The 22,467-nt window shown below is 48.6% G+C and overlaps 1 pseudogene; it reads right to left on the bottom strand.

Annotated features, from left to right (window-relative positions):
• Positions 1–19,098: 19,098 nt before the first annotated feature.
• Positions 19,099–20,300, bottom strand: LOC144754148 (tubulin beta chain pseudogene; annotated as a pseudogene).
• Positions 20,301–22,467: the final 2,167 nt, after the last annotated feature.

The following is a 22,467-nucleotide window of genomic DNA, read 5'->3' as shown; positions in this document are numbered from 1 at the left end:
TCAAACACGAGAATCTACTGGAGCTCCTAAATACCAGAATGGGCATATCCGGGACGGTTCTCAAATGGTTCACGTCCTTTCTGCACAACCGTTCTCAGAGGTTCAAGATCAACAACGCACTGTCCTCGCCTGTGCCAGTAACACTGGGCGTCCCGCAAGGTTCCTCCCTATCCCCCACATTGTTCAACCTCGTCATGGAACCACTCACCACCTTGCTTCAATCTTCTAAGGTACATTTCCATATGTATGCCGATGACACTCAGCTCTACCTCAAGCTTCAATCCCCTGAAGACATCAAACTGTTGAATGCCACACTAAGAAACACCCAAGCTTGGCTGGCCGACAATCACCTCAAACTAAATGCTCTGAAAACTGAGTTCCTTCTGATCTCTCCTCCTGCGAAAAAGGCCATCACCCAAACCTGACTCAATCATCTAACCGCACTCAATGTCCAACCCACCATCGTGGACTCAGCGAAATCCCTTGGCATCACACTGGACTGCAATCTCGACATGCAGCAGCATATTAGCATAGCAACTAAAGGAGCCAACTTCCAAATCAACACGCTGCGAAAACTCAAACCCTTCCTACCACCCAAGGACTTCCAAACTGTGGTACAAGCCTTAGTCATTCCTCGCATAGACTACGGAATTGTGGCTCTCAGCGGGCTCCCCCTGACAACAACGGCTCCCCTAAGAGCCTCCCTGAACGCGGCCGCGAGACTCATCACTGGCTCAAGAAAACACTCGCATATATCCCCTGACTTAAAAACCCTGAACTGGCTGCCTATTGAAGCCAGAATTCAGTTGAAAATTGCCTGTATGACACACTCGGCCATACACCACAAGGCACCCAACTACCTCTCTCATAAGCTGACCATATCAGGAGGCTCAAGATCCAACAGAAGCACAAACACTCTCCTCCTGAAACCACGGAGATTCCGGAAGGAAAAAACATACAAACGCTCCTTCTCTGGAATGGCACCTAGGATCTGGAATGCACTCCCACCAGAAACCAGGCTTATCCCGTCCACTATACTCTTCAAGAAAGAGGTGAAGGCCATCCTTATGGCTAAATACACCTGAACACTATTGATACTGGAACAATGACAGTATTTGGCTCCCACATTATCGGCTGTCTGAATACTTATCTATGTCAGTCCATTTTTTGTCTGCTTCTGGATCTAATTCATTGCACGGATGCTATACTATTGATTTCCAACTTGTTTATTGGGTCGTACACTAGGACTTGAGTGCCTCAATAACCTGCAACGCACCCACTACTGACTACTACTTTGCTTTCAACATTGTGTTTACTCACCCTCTGGGGTGCTATAATCTTATCCGTTTAGACATTGTACTGCTTCCATATTATTGTTTCTTGATTGTTATTACTCTGTATACTCTTGTATGATTGATACCCTATTTTTGCATCTCACTGTCTACGGAATCTCATATTGATTTAAGAGTCTTGTTTATCCTACCTACTGTTTCTGTAAAGCGCTCTGATATCTGCAAAGATCTTGTTCGCGCTATATAAAACTTTAAAAATAAATAAATAAATAAATAAATAAAATAAATAAGGACAAATTCAACGAGCTAGGAGTCCGTACCTGCCGGTCCGCGATAGTCCAGGCTTTATGCCCAGCGGACGCCCAGCTGATCTGTAGATTAGTAAAATTCCTGGACAGCTTCGTAGAGAAAACAAGGCACGCTGCCGCTTGCCGGACTCCCATTGAGACTTAAGACCATTGTTGATAGATAAATCTGTATCGCAGCAAATTCTGCTACGACTGGTCGGACTCTGCGCCTGCCCGAGGCCACGCAGTGGCCATAAGGAGGGCGGGCCCCTAGTCACGGAGGGCTGTCCCGCCCCCGCATGACTCAGCGTTTCCTCACCCGAGGCAGTCTCCCCTGGTTGGTGGAGACTGGTAAGTGATGCACGTCCGGGGCGGCTGGGAGGGGCCTTCTGGAGTACTTCAGACCTCTGCCCCGTTGGGGAGGCCTCTTTGCCGCTCCGGATGTCGCGATTCAATGTTGGGACACTCTTGCTTGTCCTTTATTTGCAGGTGTTGGCCTTGCTTTTCACGTGATGTGCCTCCCCGTAAGCGGAACTTTTTGGTGGGTCCCTGCCTACTTGATTGTTAGGAGCGTGTCCTCCTTCTCTTAATGTGTTCCTGCAGCGGGGGGTCCACATGCTGCAATCTTGTTGTTAACTTGGTTCGGCTACTATTTCGCTTAACACTGAGCGCCACCCCCCCCCCGTCTTTGCGTGTGTTTTCCTAGGGGGCGTACCTCCTCGTGCCGTTCCTTAGCCCGCGGCGTTGGCCAAGTCTCGGGCACCCCCCCCTTGATCATTTCCCCCCTGCGTCTTCATCGGCGCATTTCCGCGCTTGCATTTCTGCGCATGGCGTGGGGTAGCCACAATGCTGGGCCCAGTGGCTGTGTCGCACGTGGGGGGCTCGGCCTGTAGGCTGATGGACGACCGCCTGCCCCCCCCCCGCGGCCACTTTGTCTGTGGGGTCATGTTTCCGAATCTCTCTTCGCGCGGGGGGCCTTTTTCAAAACTGCTTGCCGGGGTTATTCCAGAGTGGGCTCTACTCTTTTGGGTGTGATCGTTCCTTTGTTTCCCCCGCTACATGATCAGATCGCCATCTTTGCACCGTTTCGACGGCCTGCATCGTCATATTTCGAAATGCTTTCCGAGTGGGGGGGCCTTTGGACACTGCTTGCCGGTGTTATTACGGAGTGGGCTACACGATCAGATCGCCCGTTGTGCACCGTTCCGACGTCGTGCATTATGTGCATACTTCCTACTGTGTTATGTGTTGTAGCCCGGGGAAACCTTTCGGGGGGGGGTCAGGCTTACTAGGGGTTTCGCGTGTGGTGCGTCGAGGATATGGTGCTCTACTGGGGGTACTTCGGGGCACGTGGATCTTGCATGCTGCGAGCATGTAACCCTGGTGGTCGGTGGTTTCAGCGAGTGGCTTGGCTCGACCTGGTCCGCTTCCTGCCTGACATGTCGGGGTATTTAGTTCCACAAATTGACCTCGCACACCAAATAACTGTATAACAAGCACAATTTTCAGTACTCAAACAACATTCGTTTTGTATCAAGAAAAAAGTCCAACTGTTCTCCCAAGAAATTAGCTCAAGTCAGTTCTCTTCGTTTTATTCTTTTCTTTATTTGTTCATACACTCGCAGATAAAAATAGCCAACGCGTTTCGTCCGAAACCGGACTTCTTCAGGGCTTTGCGCAGTGTGTTCTTATGTTGAGCGTCTCATCCGTTCTGGCAGGTGTACACACAGAAGGTTTTACGGTAGTTAAATTGTTGGATTTGGTAAATCGTCCTTTCAATTTGAGATCCAGTAAAGTTGGGAAAAGAGCAAAGTAAGTGCCTTAGATTCGGCGTGATCGTCGCGTACGTATTTGGTCGTCTGGTCTCCCGGTTCCATGTCGGGGTATTTAGTAATGTTCTGGCTGCATAGAGCGCTTATTGGCAAGCGAGGGGGGGCATACTCTTGGAGTTGTGATGCGGTTTGCGGCTGCACTGTAAATTAGTAAAGCTACCAAGGCAGTATCTAAACAGTCATGGTGCATAATTGCAATTTCTTATCATGTGCATCCAAAATAATAAGGCTAGGAAATAGTCGGTCCATGTATGTACCCTCGAGACTTTTGTTATCACGTATTGCACAGAAATGTTTGCCAGTTAGAAGTAGCGCTGCTATCCAGACACTTAGACTTAATTAAGTGATAGTCTCCCATACCTAGTTTCTTAGAGAATCCTTCGCGTCGGTGCCCCGGTCCTGGCGTGCAGGGGTCTAAGGTTAGCAAGGTTTTTAGAAGGTGTATGAAATGCCATGTATGTACTATGGTGACTTTGTTATACACGAATTGCACAGAAATGTTTGCCAGTTAGAAGTGGCGTTGTTATTCAATGACTTAAACTAAGGGTAAGTTACCCATCCCCAATCCTCATATAGAATCCTTCTTGCCGGTGCCCCGGTCCATGCTGGCAGTGTCTTAGGTCAGCGAGGTTTGCAGGAAGGTGTGGTGATGTTGTAGTTATCTCGTTTCCCTTCCCCTGGATACTTTTGCTGGACTTTTGTAGCTTTATATAATTTCACAAAGCCCCCTGGGCTCACACGGTGAGTGTTGGCACGTTGTACGGGTAGTCCAGGGGCCTTTGGCAGTGGTTGCGATATGGGAAAGGGCGTCTTAGCGCAGCAATATGCCTGGTAGTTATACTTTGGGACGCGATCAGTTATGCTGGTCGGGGGTACACTAGATCTGGCCATGTCATTTAATTATGACCTGAATCTAGGTATGGAGTTCCTGCTTTCCGTCTTCCTATGGGGTATCAACCTTGGATAGACTGCTATAGGCGGTTCTTCCATGCTGTGTGTATAGTGGAACGGAAGTACTGGTGTGCCCTCATGCATGGAGTGCAGAACATTCTGCGCCGCATGATGAAATGTGTAGTTGGGTCACCCTGATATTCGCTACCTCTCACCTCCCTCCCCAGGTGGCCCCTTGTCTTGCATATATGTACGAGTGTCTTTGGGCTTGTGAAATTAGTAGTCAGATTGCTCTTGCGCCAGCCTAGTTTTCGACAAATTGCAGCGTGATGCCTCAGTGGGGGTCCAAGTGTATATTATTGTTGGCCATGGCTGGTTAGGTGGGCGGCAGCATCGCCCAGTCACGACCAGCGTTTAGAACGGGCATTGAGAGCCATGTGCGCGAAAATCCATCTTGGTCCCAAATCACGCATCTTGACAAGGCTCTGGCTTTCTTATCGAGCGTGTCGCATGGTGCCATAGGCATGTTTGATGACTCGCCACACGTCTCATACACCCGCGTGGGTATTCGCAGAGAAGGATAGGTTAGTGTATGTAATGTTTTTGTGTAGCTGTCACTGTGGCTGGCCTTTCGCGTTTATGGGGGGCGTGGCTCTGCGGGAAACGAGGTCTATGTATTCCCACGTTAGTTTCCCTTCCATTGGGGTAGCTATGACATGCTTACGACCTAATATCTCGGATACATATCGAATAATTTCCCAGCACCATCTGAATATTTACCAGAACAGTTCTGTCTGCGTTGGAGGGCGCAAGTGGCTCATTAGACAGATACTTGGGAAACTTTCCTCCTCTTCGATCCTTGTTGCTAGTTCTATTAAGCTTATTCTGTTAGTCGCAGTGACCTACCCTGCACCCTGTATGTGGTACTCCCTCCAGATTCAGTGTAGTTATTGATCTTCTCCACGAGCCCTCGGGGGTTTTGAAGTAAATACTCAAGCACGTCTGATTTCGCAATACCAATTAGTACCTTGGACTAGACACACAGGCCAGCAGGGGATGAGCTCGCTTCTACGTGAAGTGAGCGGCACAAGCAGTAGTTCTATCAAGCCTGTAGCCACGAAGGTATTTGGTTTTCGGTGTTGCAGCTAGCGTCTTCACGTTCTGCAGAATGTCCTAGCCGCTATATGGTAGTTTGCAAAGTTTAGTAGGTTGCCTTTTCCCCCTTCGGCTTCTCATGGGAGCATGTCTGGTTGGCACCCTCCTTAACGGGTAGGGTGGGTACGAGGTGGTTTGTTTCGACTGCGTATGCGCGGTATGGAGGCTCCTTTGTCCGCATTTCTTGGGGCAAGGGGTGCTTTAGCCCTGGTACCTTGGGTCTTCACCCAGGGCATGGGCATCGAGGACCGGGCGTTGCGCCAGCCTCCCGCAGGATAGCAGTGCTATCAGCTGCTGCGAGTCACCCTGTGGTTTACAGTCACCTTCTTGGCTTGGCCCGGTAGTGGGAATTCCTTTTGCACACCCTGTACCCCTATTCTATGGCCCACCAGTTGGGCCCGCTGTGTTGAGCTAGGGCCAGACCAGTTTCCCTGAGTTACTTCACGAGTGAGCTCATGGGTCCTTACAAGGGGATAGGGTCTGTTATGCATGCTGCAAGAGTATATTATGTGCAGGTAGTGGGGTGTTGTAAGGGTGTAGTGCGCACTTTCAGTAGTGGCCCAAGCTCAGAGAGCAGGTAACTTGCTGCTTAAATATGGGGTGGGGGCAGTCTTTCACCCCATCTGTACTCCTTGGGAGGACCTCCGGAGCCGGGGGAAGTTATCACCCTACTTTGTGGCCCCCCCTTTTAGTCCAAAGAGCAGGGGCTTGTTATTTCAGGGACAAAGGGACAATGCAGCAGTCTTCCTGTCCTACTCTTGGAACATGTAGTTTAGTTTCCTGCTGCCCCTCTTTTGCAAATATGGTGGTTGACCTGCTTTTTAGTCTCGGTCATCACACTTGGCCTTGGTGGTGTGCGGCATTCACGGCCTTGTCCCACCTCAAGCTCGCATACTTATATGTGGGGGGATTGGCCTTTGTGGGCGTGTCGGGTCTCCACTTATCGTCATCCCAAATAAGATAGTGTTGCGACGGGCAGAACAGCAGGTATGTAAAGCTTTCAGCGGGGAATCAGTGGGCATCAGGTGCTAATCCTTAGTCACTCGGCATGTATTTTACGTATTTTGGTCTGTTTGGCTGGGTGGAACTTTATGTAGGCACCTTATTTTATGCACATTTCATTTTGCCGCTGTTCTTCCTCCTGTGACGCGAAATTGGGTAGGACCCTCACACCTGGGGTTCCTATCTGACTGTCTGGCTAGGTTTGGCTACACGGAAGACAGTCTGGGATGTGCCGAAGTGGGAGGGTTAGCAGGTTCTGGGCCCAGCACTACACTGTGGGAATATCCCCTGGCGCATTTCCTATCCGGGGGGCCTCAACCAAGAGGTATAGCTAGTCCTGTTACCTGTACACCCCGGATTCCTGCACATTCGGTGGAACTTATCACTTTTGGGGGTCGGAAGTCCACCTTAAGACAAGCTACCATGGGGATAGCATGGACTACGATGCCCCCAGACTGACTGGTGGGCATGTGATACCAGATGTTTTCTGTGGCAATCCAGTATATCTAGCTAAGTCCGCCACGCAAGTTTTATACCTAATTTTGCATGGCGCACTACAATATCCCTCTGTACTCCTCGTGAATATAGTTGCACAAGAGTGAAGTAAGCACAACTTTACAATAGAATTTGGAGAACGGCGCTTCGGCAATAGCCGTACATCACTGGGTGTGGTCTGCTTATGCTTTGTGCGAAGGTGTGTAGTGGATCTCAGCGACAAGTGCCGGTTCTCCTATTGAATTTTTAGGGAGAGGTGCCAGCAGGGGTGGCACCCTCGTCACATGGTCTTTGCCAGGGGTATGGCCTCACGAACCTGAGATAGTCTACACTATGGTTGTAGTAGGATGGCATTCAGGGGTATAGGCTGATTAGTGTCAGAGGGGCATTGGTTTCTGCAGCGTGTCTTGATGCAGGTCAGGATCTCTTTGGGACACTGGGTCTCATTCAGCATACCCTGGTGGGTGGTTGTAAGTCAACCTACAGACAAGCTATCTTAGTGGTAGCATGGCCTAAGCTGCTTCCAGACTAAACCCAAGAGGGCAGGTGATGTCTGCTGTAATACTTGATATATATCCTGGATTTAGCATAGGTTGGGACTTCACCCAAGTTCATAGTATATTCTGTACTGATCCCGCCAATGCCCCTGTGCTCTTTTGAGTACAGCAGCACAAGCGTGCTACGTAAGCACACCTTCCCAAAGGTGATGCAGAGGACGGCGTTGCAGTAGTTGCTGTAACTTCACCTGGGTGTAGTCTTCTATCGTTGTGTAAGGTGGTGTTTTTGAGTTCCAGTGGCATGTGCTGGAACGCCTATTTATGATAAGGAGGGCGTTCAGCAGTAGGGGCCCCTCCTCCACCTAGGTCCTTTCCTGTTAGTATGGCCTCTCGAACCGGGGATGGTCTATCTATGTCTAGGTCCCACGGGGGTCGACAGATTAGATGCAGAGGGGTCTGGGTTCCTTGTTGCATGTACTGTTCATGTCAGGAGCTAAGGTCGCTTGGAGTTGGAAAGTGCCCCCTGTCATTGGTCCGGTCCTTGGACTGGCTAGAAGCTCTGCAGAGCTAAGGTTGTAGGTCAGGGGTTAATTTAGGCAGATGGTGTTCATCTCGCTTGTGGGCATAGACCCGTTCCCTCTGCGATCGGAGGAAGCTTTCCTGAGCAAAGTTTGCAGGTAAAAAGGAGTAGCAATGGTGGGGGGCCCGTGCGGCAGCGGGTACCACCGCACGGGCTGTGGCGGAGTTACTGGGCGATCCGGAAGAAGAGAGGTGCAAACGCTGGACGTCAGCGGGCACATAGGGGTGCCAGAGCATAACCTCAGAGCCTAACCTGTAACCTCATGGGAGGTGCAGGAATTCGTGTCGGCGCCCCAGTAGTCCTTCGGGCGGTTGTGGGCCTGTGCAACCGGGGGTTTGCCTAGTCACGCCCAGCAATGGGCGTGTCAGTATAATTATGGTAATTGTGCAACAGTTGGGTGGTTCGCCACTGTGTTGTTTGGCTCAACAGGCGGGCAGGTGGCGAGAATGCGGCCTGCCCTAGGATCGCCCGTAAGTTACCCACCGTCATTACATATGTTGTATGTAATAAACCTGCAGCAATTTTTTCCCAAACCTAACACTTGTGTTGTTGTGTTATTTGCGGGTTTGGGCATTGTGGGGCGGGGGTTCATGTGGCCCTGATGTGACTATTTGCATCGCAAATCTTTTTTTGTAACGCAAATCTTTCTTTTAACTCCTTTTCTTTTCCTCTTCCTATTTATTTCCTTGCTAATAATTTAAGAATTCTGTTTTAAATGCCGTAGTATGCCACAAATTGTAATGGTTTGGATTAACCGAACAATAAAGAATTTACTTACTTACTTACTCTACAGGACTGTGCAACAACATAGGTCACAAAAGGCCGGCTCGAAGGCTTTATTTTGGGACTTATATGGCTGCAGAGTGATAGGAAAATAAACGTGACTGTTGCCGATTTGCTTTTAGCCCCGGCTCTTTATGTTTCACAAATTAAGCACTGCACATCAGCCCACAGTGGCTGTTTGAGACAGCCCAGGCATTGCCGTGATCCCAGAGAGGCCAGGCCCAGAGTGACTGTCGCTCTCAGGCTAAGAGATGCACCGTGGGAAACTGCCTTCTTGCTCCCGCGCGTCACGGCTGAGTGCTTCTGGAGACACGGGGGGTATGAGAGTATCACGGACTTGTTGTGCATCTCGGATGGTCTCTGGTAATTAAAGTTCAGAGTTCAATCTTCTTTTACTAATTTCAGTCTTGTAAAATGTCTCTCTGCTGAGCCAAACGGAAGACATTAACAGGCAGTGTTCAGATAAATGCATCCATCACGCGTCACAAAATGTCCCTCCGCACACCAACAAAATGAAAGCACCCCGTCCACGAGTGTCCGATATCCGAACTCCTCTCAGTGAAGCAAAGCTCGAGCTGTGAGCAGTTATTGCAGCAGCGGCGGGGCCCGTATGTCTCGGCATCACTACTTCCGCAGCTGCACAGAGTGCAGGCCACGCTGGTGTAAGGCTAATAAGAGAACGTTCAACCTGAGCCATTTAAAAAACCTATGCAAAAGAAACAATTGATAGCCAGAATGCAGGACAATGCAAACATTCACCCCCAGTCACAAGGATCTGAGTTTAATCCAACATTCGTGTGCTCACCACACTGCCCCAGTTTGGAACCAGCCATATGCAAAGCAGTATTGACCCTGCACCCCATGGGAACAGTCCAGCCCGAACTGCTAAGCCAGGTCCTCCCTGGACCGGAAATAAGCATCCAAGGCATCAGGGCATCACCCTTCATCAGCCAGGCTAGCTTAAATCCAGTGGCGTAGTGAGCACGGGACCCACGTCTGGGCATTCCCTTCCCACTTAGGGTGACATATGATGGCTGAAAGCCTGAAACCGGTCCTTGGATGCTTGTTTCCAGTCCAGGGAGGACCTGTCCTGGCGGTTCGGGCTGGACTGTTCCCATGGAGCACAGGGTCAAGACTGATTTGCATATGGCTTAGTCCAACCTGGAAAGGCACGGTGAGCAAAAAAACGATGGATTCAGGCCCAGGTCTCTGTACTGGGGTGAATGTATGACACCATGGGCGTAGGAAGTGTGGGGGACGAGGGGGATATATCCCCCCCAGATTTTGGAGTGGGGGGGACAAGACTGAGGGGACAAATCATTTTCCCCTCTCCTTTCTGTATTCACAGGGCCATTTGCGCGCGAAAGCGCTTCGTACAATGGCCCTGCCCAGGCTGTACTTGACCTATGACTTGCCCCCAGTTACCTGTGATCAGGCTGCACGCCTTGTGGTGCTAAAAGGGATTTAGCCACCCCCACCCTCCGTCATCGTGTGTCTCAGCCTTGGCTGGCTGACTTGCTGCGGTAGGGCAGTGTCTGGAGTCTTATCTCCAGAGCGCCCGATTTTTTCACAAGTCTTTTAACCCCTTCCACGCTCATGACGAAGCCTTTCCATCTTTTGTGCCTTAGTTTGGGGTCTCCTCTGACTGGACAACATAACCCTGCCTTCCTGCTGGCACTGGAGCAAAGGCTATGGCTGTAAGGAATACACCAAAGACGAGGACTGTCTGAAACAGGTCAGAGAGCTGAGTTTGTCTGCCGACTTGCTAGAAGTACGGGACAGAAACCACTTGCCAATGTGCCAGGATTTCTGCATCTTTGTAACAGGAATTTAATTCATTTACCACTTCAAAGATCATTTTACTAGCACAACTTTTAACCAAAAGGCTTCAGTCTGTGGCCAGGTCTATACTGTGCATATACAACTCACACATCAATACAAGGATAAGTTACTCCGGGTGTTTGGGTATACATCCTGCATTCAGACACCTCACTCCTCATTCTCATCACTCACCCTTCACTTTCACCCTCGCCCTGCACTCACAGCGATCACACTGCTCATCATGCACTCACACAATTCCCCCTCCTCCTTTGCTACACCCACATGATCGCATTGATCACACTGCATGCACATGACACTCCACTCACTTGTCCCTTTTACTGCTCAACCTACACTCACAGCCATCATACTGAACTGACGCGGTTACCCTACACTCACACCATTCATCCTCCTCTTACCCTGCGCTCACACAAACCCACTGCTCACCCTGAAATCACAGGGACCACACTGCACTTATGCCCCTTGCCATTAACTCATGCCGTTCTCCCTCCACTTACCCTGCGCTCACACAAACCCACTGCTCACCCTGAACTCACAGTGATCACACTGCACTCACACCATTCACCATGCACTCATGCTTTTCACCCTGCACTTACACAAGCACACCACTGACACTGCACTCATGTGCCACTTTACTCACCTCGCTGCTCAATTTGTAGTCTCACTCAAGCAAGCACATTTTCATTCACATGGGCACAACACTCACCCTGTACTCGTACCCATATCGGGGAACATCCTTTACGACGCGGATGTTACCCCGCGCTACCATTACGACGCGTCTCTTACAACGCAAGTCATAACCACGACTTGCGCTGGAGGGCGCTTAAGGACAAGGAATAGTTAATTTACTATTCCAACACCTTCCCTACTATCCACGGGGACTGGTGATGGAATAGTAAATTAAACTATTCCTAAGTCCGCACCCTACAGCGCAAGTCGTGGTAACGACTTGCGTTGTAAAACACGCGTTGTAACGGTACGCGTGGTAATAGCCCGCGTCGTACGTCATACATCCACTCATATCACATAAACAAGTACAGCACACACCCTGGAATCACACCAGTTACCCTGTACTTCACGCAGACAAACCTCTCAGTCTGTATTCATGCAGACACCCAGTTCATCCTGCCTGCACACAGAGACAATAGTGTTCCAGACTCAGAGGAACACACCACTCACTCTGCACTAACTCTTCTCACCGTGCACTCACCAGTCACTCTAACTGATTACCCTTCCCTCTTGCAGATTACCCTGCACCACACACAGGCACATCACTCATCCTGCATTTACACCGTTCACACTACCTTGCACTTGCTCCTCTCACTCGGCATGCACTCATATCTCATATCACCCGACACTTACATGGGCCCTCCTCTCACACTGCATTCATGTAGCTCACCTAACACTCACATCGACACATTTTTCACCCTACACTCGCACCACTCATGCTGTATTCACTCACACTATTCACCATCATCCAGCACTTACATGAGCACACCTCTTACTCTGCACATATAAAAAATACACAACTCTCATGAATCAACACATTTGTACAAAGGCCCCCACAGAATACCGGCTCTTTCGGTAGTACTAGATGCCTACTTAATTCCATCTGCAACAATGGGGCTGGGGCAAGAGGAGAGAGTGGACTGAGAATGTGGGATGGCACGAGGAGGGAGACTAGGGCGGAGGCTTTAGGGTATAGTGCTGGATTGAAGAACATGTGACAGTTTCAGCCATTCCTAGCTTTCCATTCACTACATTGCTTCATCTTGAGACATGCAGTTCTTTTCTTACATTGCAAGTTGGGTCTCAAAAACCCCAAAATGTAAAGTGTTACTTGATGATATCCATAGTTGCAGAAGAAGTCAAGCATTTCATAAGGTCAGCTGGATGCTGTTATGCTACATGTGAGAATGTGGATTAATTCATTTCCAATACTGAAACTGCTTGATCAATTCGTGAAACCAAACATAAGCCCCGCACAGCTATTTTAAGAAGTGTATTTTTCATTCACATCATACTTGTAACAAACATTGTCAAGGCAATATATTATTATTTTGAATAACGTATAGAGAATCTGTTTTTATTAAGTTTCACTAAAAGGCAAGGCAGATAAGGCAGAAACAGCAGGGCAAGCTTTTCTAACACAATAAAAGAAAATGTACTAATTGAAGTGTGAGTGTGTGTGTGTGTGCAAGAGATATAGTGAGAATGTGTGTGTGAGTGTATGTTTGTTATGCATGCAAGTGTGATGCTGGTCTGGCACACTGGAGGTTATTCATGCCTTATGGACATGGGCACTAACAGCATATGGATGGGACTCGTTACCTATGGCCATCTGCAGGCCTTGACATGCTTCTATGAAGGCACCGTCAGTGGCTGTGGGGTCTCAAACTGTTTAACTGAGAAAGCTGATAAACCATTCATACCTAGCAGTAGGGACACAGAACACCCACCACCACACCTGGCTGAAGGTCCTGATATGATGCACATAATTCTTAGCATATGGGCTGGATCCACAGCAAAATGTGGAACTGATATTTGAGGTAACTCTAGTCATAAGGTTTCCAGTACTCATTTTATAAATGGGTTGTCAATGGCATAATTCTGACTCTTGTATACTGGAGGAAATTTTTAAAGGTACCCATGACTGTGGCTGCAGTATCTATGGTAACATTCTGGCACTGTCATATGGAATGTAGTCATTGGCCTAAGTGGCTCACCCATGAAAAATTAGGACCTTGGTATAGTAGAAGTTATTTCTGACTTAAGGCATTTAAAAAATATCAGATTTACTCCTAGGAAAAGCCAGGGTTCCAAGGTGCACCATGAAAGTACTGGAATATTTCATGAAGGCCCCCTAAGGGTCTGCTGCGTTTTCGAAATTTGATCCCAATTTTTTTTAACAATTCTCCGTAGTTGAAGTCTACTCTCACTTAAATCATGTACAAGAAATCTGTTAAATCATTTTGCTTGCTGCAGTTTGGTGGAGTATTACACTCCACCACTTACATAGATCTTTTTCCTCCTATAATGGCTATGAGGTTAGCTCTGACCCCACTACTGTAAATGCTTGTCCTACCCCATTGCTGGGAGCAGGACTGGCTTGAAGGCAGTGCAACCGGTACAGCCGCACCTGGCGTTGACTTTGGTGGGGGCACTGTTTTTAAAAATAATATTTGGTTTAGAAGTAAATGAACTTCCTTGTGCATCAGGCAGTTTTCAGGCAACAATAAAAATGTCAAGATAACGCTGGTGATTAATGTTACTACTAATAAGAGTTCGAAATTTTGTCTAGTGGAAGTTTTGGCTCATCGTAAAGTAGTGCGGAGGGTTAATGTGCCTGCTTCAAAGAACGTGTACCTTGCAGATCATAGAACTGAGTAAACTATGAGTAGCACTATAAAAAAGTATACATGATTTTTCCACATTTGTCTAATTACTTTGTGAATACAAATAACAATAAAGCATGCTTACAAACTGTGACAACATGCGTGCCTTTCTCAATGTTTCACTTTAAAACTATCGGATCATATAAACGGGCGTACGGTCTCATGCAACAGGCGATTTCTATAGGGTCACTGGAAAGACCACAAGGTTGTCCCTGTCCCCCCCAGAAATTTAGTGTCTCCTACGCCCCTGTATGACACTGTTCTGCATTCTGTCCATCAACTGTTGTTTTTGCATTTATAAAACCCGGCATTTTTGTTTTAGTTAATCTCCTTTACACAGCACTCCAATATTCTTACATGCAGAGTACCCACACCAATAATTGCTGCTAGCCTGCTACCTAGATTAAGACATATTTAATTCATAAATTATGTAAACAGGGCCCTTGTTTTTATTTGAAACACATGGCCAGCTGGCACTTTACAGTCCTCACCGGTCGCAGCCCAACCTTCTACCCGATACGTTTCTACCGAGAAGAAAGAAAGAGATGGGGGTCGAAAACCTGAAGCAAAAAGTGAGTGAGACGAGGGGGGAGAGGATGTGGCCTCAGGGCCAGAGCTGCCGACTTTGGAGCTGGAGAACCAGGATCAAGCCTCGGCGTGGGCTCAGCATCCCATGATCCTGGGCAAATCACTTAATCTCCCCGCGCATACCCAAAATGAATGTTTAATGTAACTGCTGCTCATGTAAAGCGCTCCAATACCTTCGGGTCGAGTTCACGCTATATAAATATGCGAGAAAAGAAAAGCCCAGCCTTCGGAGTGAAGATGAATGAGAAGAAGCGAACATCCCTGGGGCCAACCCTGGCAGGAGAAGTGAGAGCTACAACTGTTTGAAGTCTTAATCTGGCACAAGGCCTGGTGGAGACGGCTTATGAGGCAGCATCCTTCCTGGTCTCAATCTCTGTGGAGTGGGAGTCTGAGAAGACACTTTCAGAAGCGCTTTGTTAACCTTCTGCTTTCTCAAATATGCACCATTTGCCCACTCTTTTTTTCAAAATTTTCTCCAAACCCCTTTTATGACAGGCGGGCTCACTCGCCATCAGGCACTATTCACCCCGAACTTTTGCACCCCACTACTTTCAAATGTCACCAGCTGCCACTGGCAATAGCATCACCTTTTGTAGTGCTTTGAAAAAAAGTACTGTATGAAGCACTCTGAATATAGTACTTACCACATGTTTGATTCAGGGACTTGGATGCAGCAACAGCATTGCCTATTGAAGAGGGTCTGAGGTGTATCACGTTTCTGCGGAAACCATAACCCACTGCCCCCTCCCCCAAAATAAAGCAACAGGACTTCTTTTGAACAAAATTAAAAAAAAATGTTTTTATTTCATCACAGGTTTGTCATCTTTTCAATATGAAAAAGCAGCTGTAAAAAAGGAAAACAAACTTAAGCAGATGCAGACAGAAACAGGAGAGAGAATGCTAGAAAGAAAAGAAGGCATCAATCTAAGATATGACCAGCTCACCCCTAGTGTAGGAGAGACCCCCCTGCCGAGGAATAGAGCTTGGCGCTACGAACAAAAAGGGCAGAAACTAACATTGCGCATTTCCATTTTGTCAAGCACCCTTCATCTGATTAGTGCTTTTTGAGGAGTGTTCGGGCTTCTGTGTGCTGAAAGGTCAACATAGATTTTTTTCTTTGGAGAATTTGCAACAACAGCCCCTGGCGAGTAACTTACTCTTTTGCTCTAGGCTAGATTTCGCTCTTGTCTTCTTCTAGGGAGGAAGTCGGTGTCTCATTTTTTGATACGGTCACCCACTTTTCACGCCAGTACTTACATTTCGTTCACATAACCTTTCTATGCTGACTTTATGCCCAAGCTCCTGCTGCACAAATAATGCCTACCTACATTTTGTCCTTCGCTGATCTCTGCCCAGGCCTGGAATTTGAGCTATGCCTAAATGGAGGTTTAACCCTAAAAATGAAAATCAGACATCTTTGTGGATTTCTGATAAGGGGAAAGAATCTAACTTCTCTGCATGTGGGTCTTTAACCCCTTCGACGCTCATGACGAGCTGGGCTCGTCATGAGGTAGCCTCCTGGCACGCTCATGACGAGCCCAGCTCGTCACGTAACATGCGAATCCGCAAAATCCAGCGTACGGGCGGAAATCATGCCGCACGCATGCGGTTAATGAAGACCACTTCTTGAGTCCGTTTCGGTGCTCGACACTTCTTCGCTACTGATGGAAATAGAGGAAAGACTCCCACCTCAGTGGAAGCCGGCTAGATGAAAGACAGGCTCAGATGGTGTTTGTACTCCTGGTTTGGGAAAACTGACCCTTGAGCACAGGATAACCAACAAGAGGATTGAACTGGAGGACTAAAGAGAATAAAAAGCCTCAAGGACTAGATAAACTGGCTTCACGTACTCCAATCTTAAATGAAAAGTAGGTGACAAGGTTTGGCACATTTATACATTGTGTGGAGAGTATTGTCCATTTGTTAGACATACACTTTCTCATCCCAGAACGTTCCACTTAAATGTAAACTTTTCAAACCACGCATTGAAAACCATACCAGGCTTGGACTCTTCCATGACCATGAACTGGACAACTTTAATAGGATCACAGGGACATTTTAAGGCATGGGCAAAGTGGGCCCCGGCCAAGGGCCCCAGCCTTTTAGTGAACCCCCTGATAAAGCTAGCTCTGTTCTGCAGATAGTCTTGTCCTGATGACCTTTAATAATCCTTAAACAGATTGTTTTAAATACCATTTCCCTTCAATTTATGTTTAGTGCGAGTGATGAATGGGAGTCTATTACAGACATTTTGCAGACAAGTTTGTTTGCACAACTATGCAACATCTATATAAATAAAAGCTTGTTTTATATCAAAACAGGACCTTGCATTTGAGAAACGGAAGGGGGTCACAAAGATTATTTGCAATAACATTAGTGAGCTGTTGCTGCATTAGAATACCGAAAAAAACACATCACTATCCATGAATTTTAGATGTAAACAGATTTATAATTTGGACCAATGTGTCTTTGCAGCGGGCAAAGAGGGCATAAAAGAGCTGAAACTGGATCATAAATTCAAAACTGGTTTGAACAAGAACCCCCAAAATATGTTTGGTCCAGGGCCCCCGAAATCCTTAAGATGTCCCTGTAGGATCATGGAAGATCCTGTAATTGTACTGAAATGGGGTTGACATGCCTGTCAAAGAGCAAAATTGCACTTTCTCCATAAAACTCTGATATTCTATTAACCTTTGTTGTATGCTTTCACAGCAAAAATGGATTTGTGGGCATCTTGCATGACTTTTCACAAGAGATCACACGTCACATGAAGTTTCGTGAGATACTGGGTAGAGAAGAAAATGGCTATCTGACAGTCTGCAACAAGCTTCACATGTGGTAAATGTCATACTAAATTGTGTAACATCAAATATTGTGCCACACAAGCGTAAATAATTTCACCCAGGCCTACATCTCACTTTGTCACTGGTTTAAGAAAATAAGTCCTTTCCGAGACGTGAATACATTCTGATCGACTTTGGTTCCTTGCTTGCTGTGGAGAGTGCAATACATGGCCTTGCCTGGTTTATGCTTTCCCTGGGACCTTGGTCATCTGTGGTGGTGCAACAAACACAGGCAGTTTAGAGTCATTGGGGGTTCATCCTGTGGTGCTCAGACCTCTATGCCTAGGATGTTCTCCAAGGCCCCTTGGTAAATGTAATCCAACACCCTACACCAACTGCCTTCTTTATCTCCCATACAGCTTTTCCAGTTTAAGCGCCTGCCCCTCCTAAAAGGTGCCTCGCCTACAACCACTTCTAAAGTGTTTCATGGAAATTTCAGCCTTCAACTTGTCTTATCGTATTACTGCTTACAACCGTTTAATCACCCCACTGAGGAAAACAAGTCTGCATTAGCTAAAACTTTGGCAGTCAGATTTCAGAGACCAAAGTATTCCCACCTGAGTTCCAGGACACCTCCAGGAGATACGCAAAGGCTGGGGCTCCAGGTGACATTAAAAGGATGGGCGTGCTCAGCAGCTGCAAACATCTGCATTCACTGACACAATGTTGGCTTCATGCAGCTGCAACGAGGCACACCAGCATCAAGAGGACAGTGTTCTCTCTTTATTGTATTTCTTTGCAACTGTTGCATTGCTACAGAAACACCGCTTAACGCAGGACAGACAATGGTCTCCCTCCTCATCGCTACACTAACACCTGAACTCCTCCCTACATTCTGTTTTAGCACACTTCACATTTTTACCCCCACTTTATAACATAACTTGTATTTGTAAAGCGCACATTCACCCGGGCGTATCTTGGATCTGAATAACAGTTGTTTATTGTGACCCAACTCAATGGTACTCATTTTATCGACCTCAGGTAGATGAAAGGCTAAGTGGACCTGCCAGGATTTGAACCTGTGACCATGAGGTCGAACCACAGATTCCTATAGTGGATGCATTAGTCCACTGAGCCACCAGACCCGGCCTTTACACCTCACTGAAGCCTTCCTACTGACCTTGATTACGCTATAAGAAACTTATAGAGTGTTTGTACATCATAAGGTTTCTTGGCGCTAAATCCCCTGGAAAGCATTTCTGTTGATGTTCTGAACCCCAGCATCAGGGTGCACCTTGCTCAGCACTGCAGGCAGAGCTAATCTTGGAATGTACCAACTCTTGAATTGCTCACAACGCTAGACTCGAAGGGTTATAGCTCTGTTGCCTACTCCCTTGTTTAAGAACCACACAGGGCAGCAGTTGTCACAGGAAAGCAAAGATAAAACTGGAGACCATGTTAGGTCTGTGTCAAGAGCAGCTAGAGAAGCACAGACTTGCAACAGTTGGTACTGGCAAATGGAGGGCAACTAAAGACCATGTGGGGTCTGTATGGAGCAAGAAAGTAAAGAAGCTAGTACAGACAGGGCTAGTGCTGGAATAGCAAGGGCCCAGTTGTACACCATACATGGCCCGAGTATAACAAGGTGGGCGTGGGAATGTACATTAGACAGGAGGTCCTCTGTCTGCGGCTAGTGCGGTTTTTAAGTCAAGGTTGGTGGTGCCATTGCACCCCTCCAAAAAGCTCTCATCAGTTGAGGGGCTTGGATTTCACACTTGAGGGAAAGAAGAGAAACTTAAAATGAAATGCAAATTAAGTGAAACGTTATGGTTTTTTTTCACATGGACCATACAATGCTTCCTCAGGCTTCCTCCTCAACCTCCTCCCCGAAATCTTCTTCCTCCTCGGCCGTGGCGTCCTGGTACTGCTGGTACTCGGACACCAGGTCGTTCATGTTGCTCTCCGCCTCTGTGAACTCCATCTCGTCCATGCCCTCGCCCGTGTACCAGTGCAGGAAGGCCTTGCGGCGGAACATGGCCGTGAACTGCTCGGAGATGCGCTTGAAGAGCTCCTGGATGGCGGTGCTGTTGCCGATGAAGGTGACCGCCATCTTGAGGCCGCGGGGTGGGATGTCGCACACCGCTGTCTTGACGTTGTTCGGGATCCACTCCACGAAGTAGCTGCTGTTCTTGTTCTGAACGTTTAACATCTGCTCGTCCACCTCCTTCATGGACATGCGGCCGCGGAACACCGCTGCCACGGTGAGGTAGCGGCCGTGGCGCGGGTCACAGGCCGCCATCATGTTCTTGGCATCAAAGACCTGCTGAGTCAGCTCGGGCACGGTCAGGGCACGGTACTGCTGGCTGCCACGGCTGGTGAGGGGGGCAAAGCCTGGCATGAAGAAGTGCAAGCGAGGGAAGGGGACCATGTTTACTGCCAGCTTGCGGAGATCGGCGTTGAGCTGCCCGGGAAAACGAAGGCAGGTGGTGACTCCACTCATGGTGGCAGACACCAGGTGGTTGAGGTCGCCGTAGGTGGGCGTGGTCAGCTTGAGGGTGCGGAAGCAGATGTCGTAAAGGGCCTCGTTGTCAATGCAGTAGGTCTCATCTGTGTTCTCCACCAGCTGGTGGACGGAGAGGGTGGCGTTGTAGGGCTCCACCACTGTGTCCGAAACCTTGGGGGAGGGCACCACGCTGAAGGTGTTCATGATGCGGTCTGGGTACTCCTCCCTGATCTTGCTGATCAGGAGGGTGCCCATGCCAGAGCCGGTGCCGCCACCCAGCGAGTGGGTGAGCTGGAAGCCCTGGAGGCAGTCGCAGCTCTCCGCCTCTTTCCGGACCACGTCGAGCACGGAGTCCACAAGCTCGGCCCCCTCGGTGTAGTGACCCTTGGCCCAGTTGTTACCTGCTCCACTCTGACCTGCAAAGAGAATACAGCGGTTACTTTGAGTGCCTACAATGGAGTCGATGCCCATGCGCATTATCACCAAGAGGAGGAGTCACACGAACTTATGACTCGAAAGACTTCTTCAAAGAAAAACAACTTGCACACATCCAACACTAGATTACCAAAGTATGCAAAGCGGTGTATCTACAGCCACACATGCCTCAAACACACGGGTTACTTGGAGTGCTCCTTCAGACTATTAAACCTTCTTTTGCCTCCTTTTCTGCTGACACTAGTTATCGGGAGTCCCAAGGCCATTTATTAAGGTCTGTATAAAGTTTGACAGCAGCCTTTGAAGTTTACCACACTACGACTGGTGAGCCAGTGTCCACCGACCACTGGTAACATTGAACCGCTCTACACCCCACACACATACTTTAAATCGATAGCTTCACACATGCCCTGCCCTGCTCATACTCCATCCCATCTGCTTCCATAGCTCCTTTGCTCTGCCCAGCTCATACTCCACCCTATCTGCTTCCATAGCTCCTTTGCTCTGCCCAGCTCATACACTGCCCCATCTGCTTCCATAGCTCCTTTGCTCTGCCCAGCTCATACTCCATCCTATCTGCTTCCATAGCTCCTTTGCTCTGCCCAGCTCATACTCCATCCCATCTGCTTCCATAGCTCCTTTGCTCTGCCCAGCTCATACTCCACCCTATCTGCTTCCATAGCTCCTTTGCTCTGCCCAGCTCATACTCCATCCTATCTGCTTCCATAGCTCCTTTGCTCTGCCCAGCTCATACACCGCCCCATCTGCTTCCATAGCTCCTGTGCTCTGCCCAGCTCATACTCCACCCTATCTGCTTCCACAGCTCCTTTGCTGTGCCCAGCTCATACTCCATCCTATCTGCTTCCATAGCTCCTTTGCTGTGCCCAGCTCATACTCCATCCTATCTGCTTCCATAGCTCCTTTGCTCTGCCCAGCTCATACACTGCCCTATCTGCTTTCATAGCTCCTTTGCTCTGCCCAGCTCATACTCCATCCTATCTGCTTCCATAGCTCCTTTGCTCTGCCCAGCTCATACTCCATCCTATCTGCTTCCACAGCTCCTTTGCTGTGCCCAGCTCATACTCCATCCTATCTGCTTCCATAGCTCCTTTGCTCTGCCCAGCTCATACACTGCCCCATCTGCTTCCATAGCTCCTTTGCTCTGCCCAGCTCATACTCCGCCCCATCTGCTTCCATAGCTCCTTTGCTCTGCCCAGCTCATACTCCATCCTATCTGCTTCCATAGCTCCTGTGCTCTGCCCAGCTCATACTCCACCCTATCTGCTTCCATAGCTCCTTTGCTCTGCCCAGCTCATACTCCGCGCTATCTGCTTCCATAGCTCCTTTGCTCTGCCCAGCTCATACTCCGCGCTATCTGCTTCCATAGCTCCTTTGCTCTGCCCAGCTCATACTCCACCCTATCTGCTTCCATAGCTCCTTTGCTCTGCCCAGCTCATACTCCATCCTATCTGCTTCCATAGCTCCTTTGCTCTGCCCAGCTCATACTCCATCCCATCTGCTTCCATAGCTCCTTTGCTCTGCCCAGCTCATACTCCACCCCATCTGCTTCCATAGCTCCTTTGCTCTGCCCAGCTCATACTCCATCCTATCTGCTTCCATAGCTCCTTTGCTCTGCCCAGCTCATACTCCGCCCTATCTGCTTCCATAGCTCCTTTGCTCTGCCCAGCTCATACTCCATCCTATCTGCTTCCATAGCTCCTTTGCTCTGCCCAGCTCATACACCGCCCCATCTGCTTCCATAGCTCCTTTGCTCTGCCCAGCTCATACTCCATCCTATCTGCTTCCATAGCTCCTTTGCTCTGCCCAGCTCATACTCCATCCTATCTGCTTCCATACCTCCTGTGCTCTGCCCTGCTCATACTCCATCCTATCTGCTTCCATAGCTCCTTTGCTCTGCCCAGCTCATACTCCACCCTATCTGCTTCCATACCTCCTGTGCTCTGCCCTGCTCATACTCCATCCTATCTGCTTCCATAGCTCCTTTGCTCTGCCCAGCTCATACTCCATCCTATCTGCTTCCATAGCTCCTTTGCTCTGCCCAGCTCATACACCGCCCCATCTGCTTCCATAGCTCCTTTGCTCTGCCCAG

Source organism: Lissotriton helveticus, chromosome 5_1 (assembly GCF_964261635.1).
Source record: "Lissotriton helveticus chromosome 5_1, aLisHel1.1, whole genome shotgun sequence".
Lineage (NCBI taxonomy): Eukaryota > Metazoa > Chordata > Amphibia > Caudata > Salamandridae > Lissotriton > Lissotriton helveticus.
The sequence above is the reverse complement of the archived record's forward strand: the minus strand, read 5'-3'. Positions and strand labels throughout refer to the sequence as shown.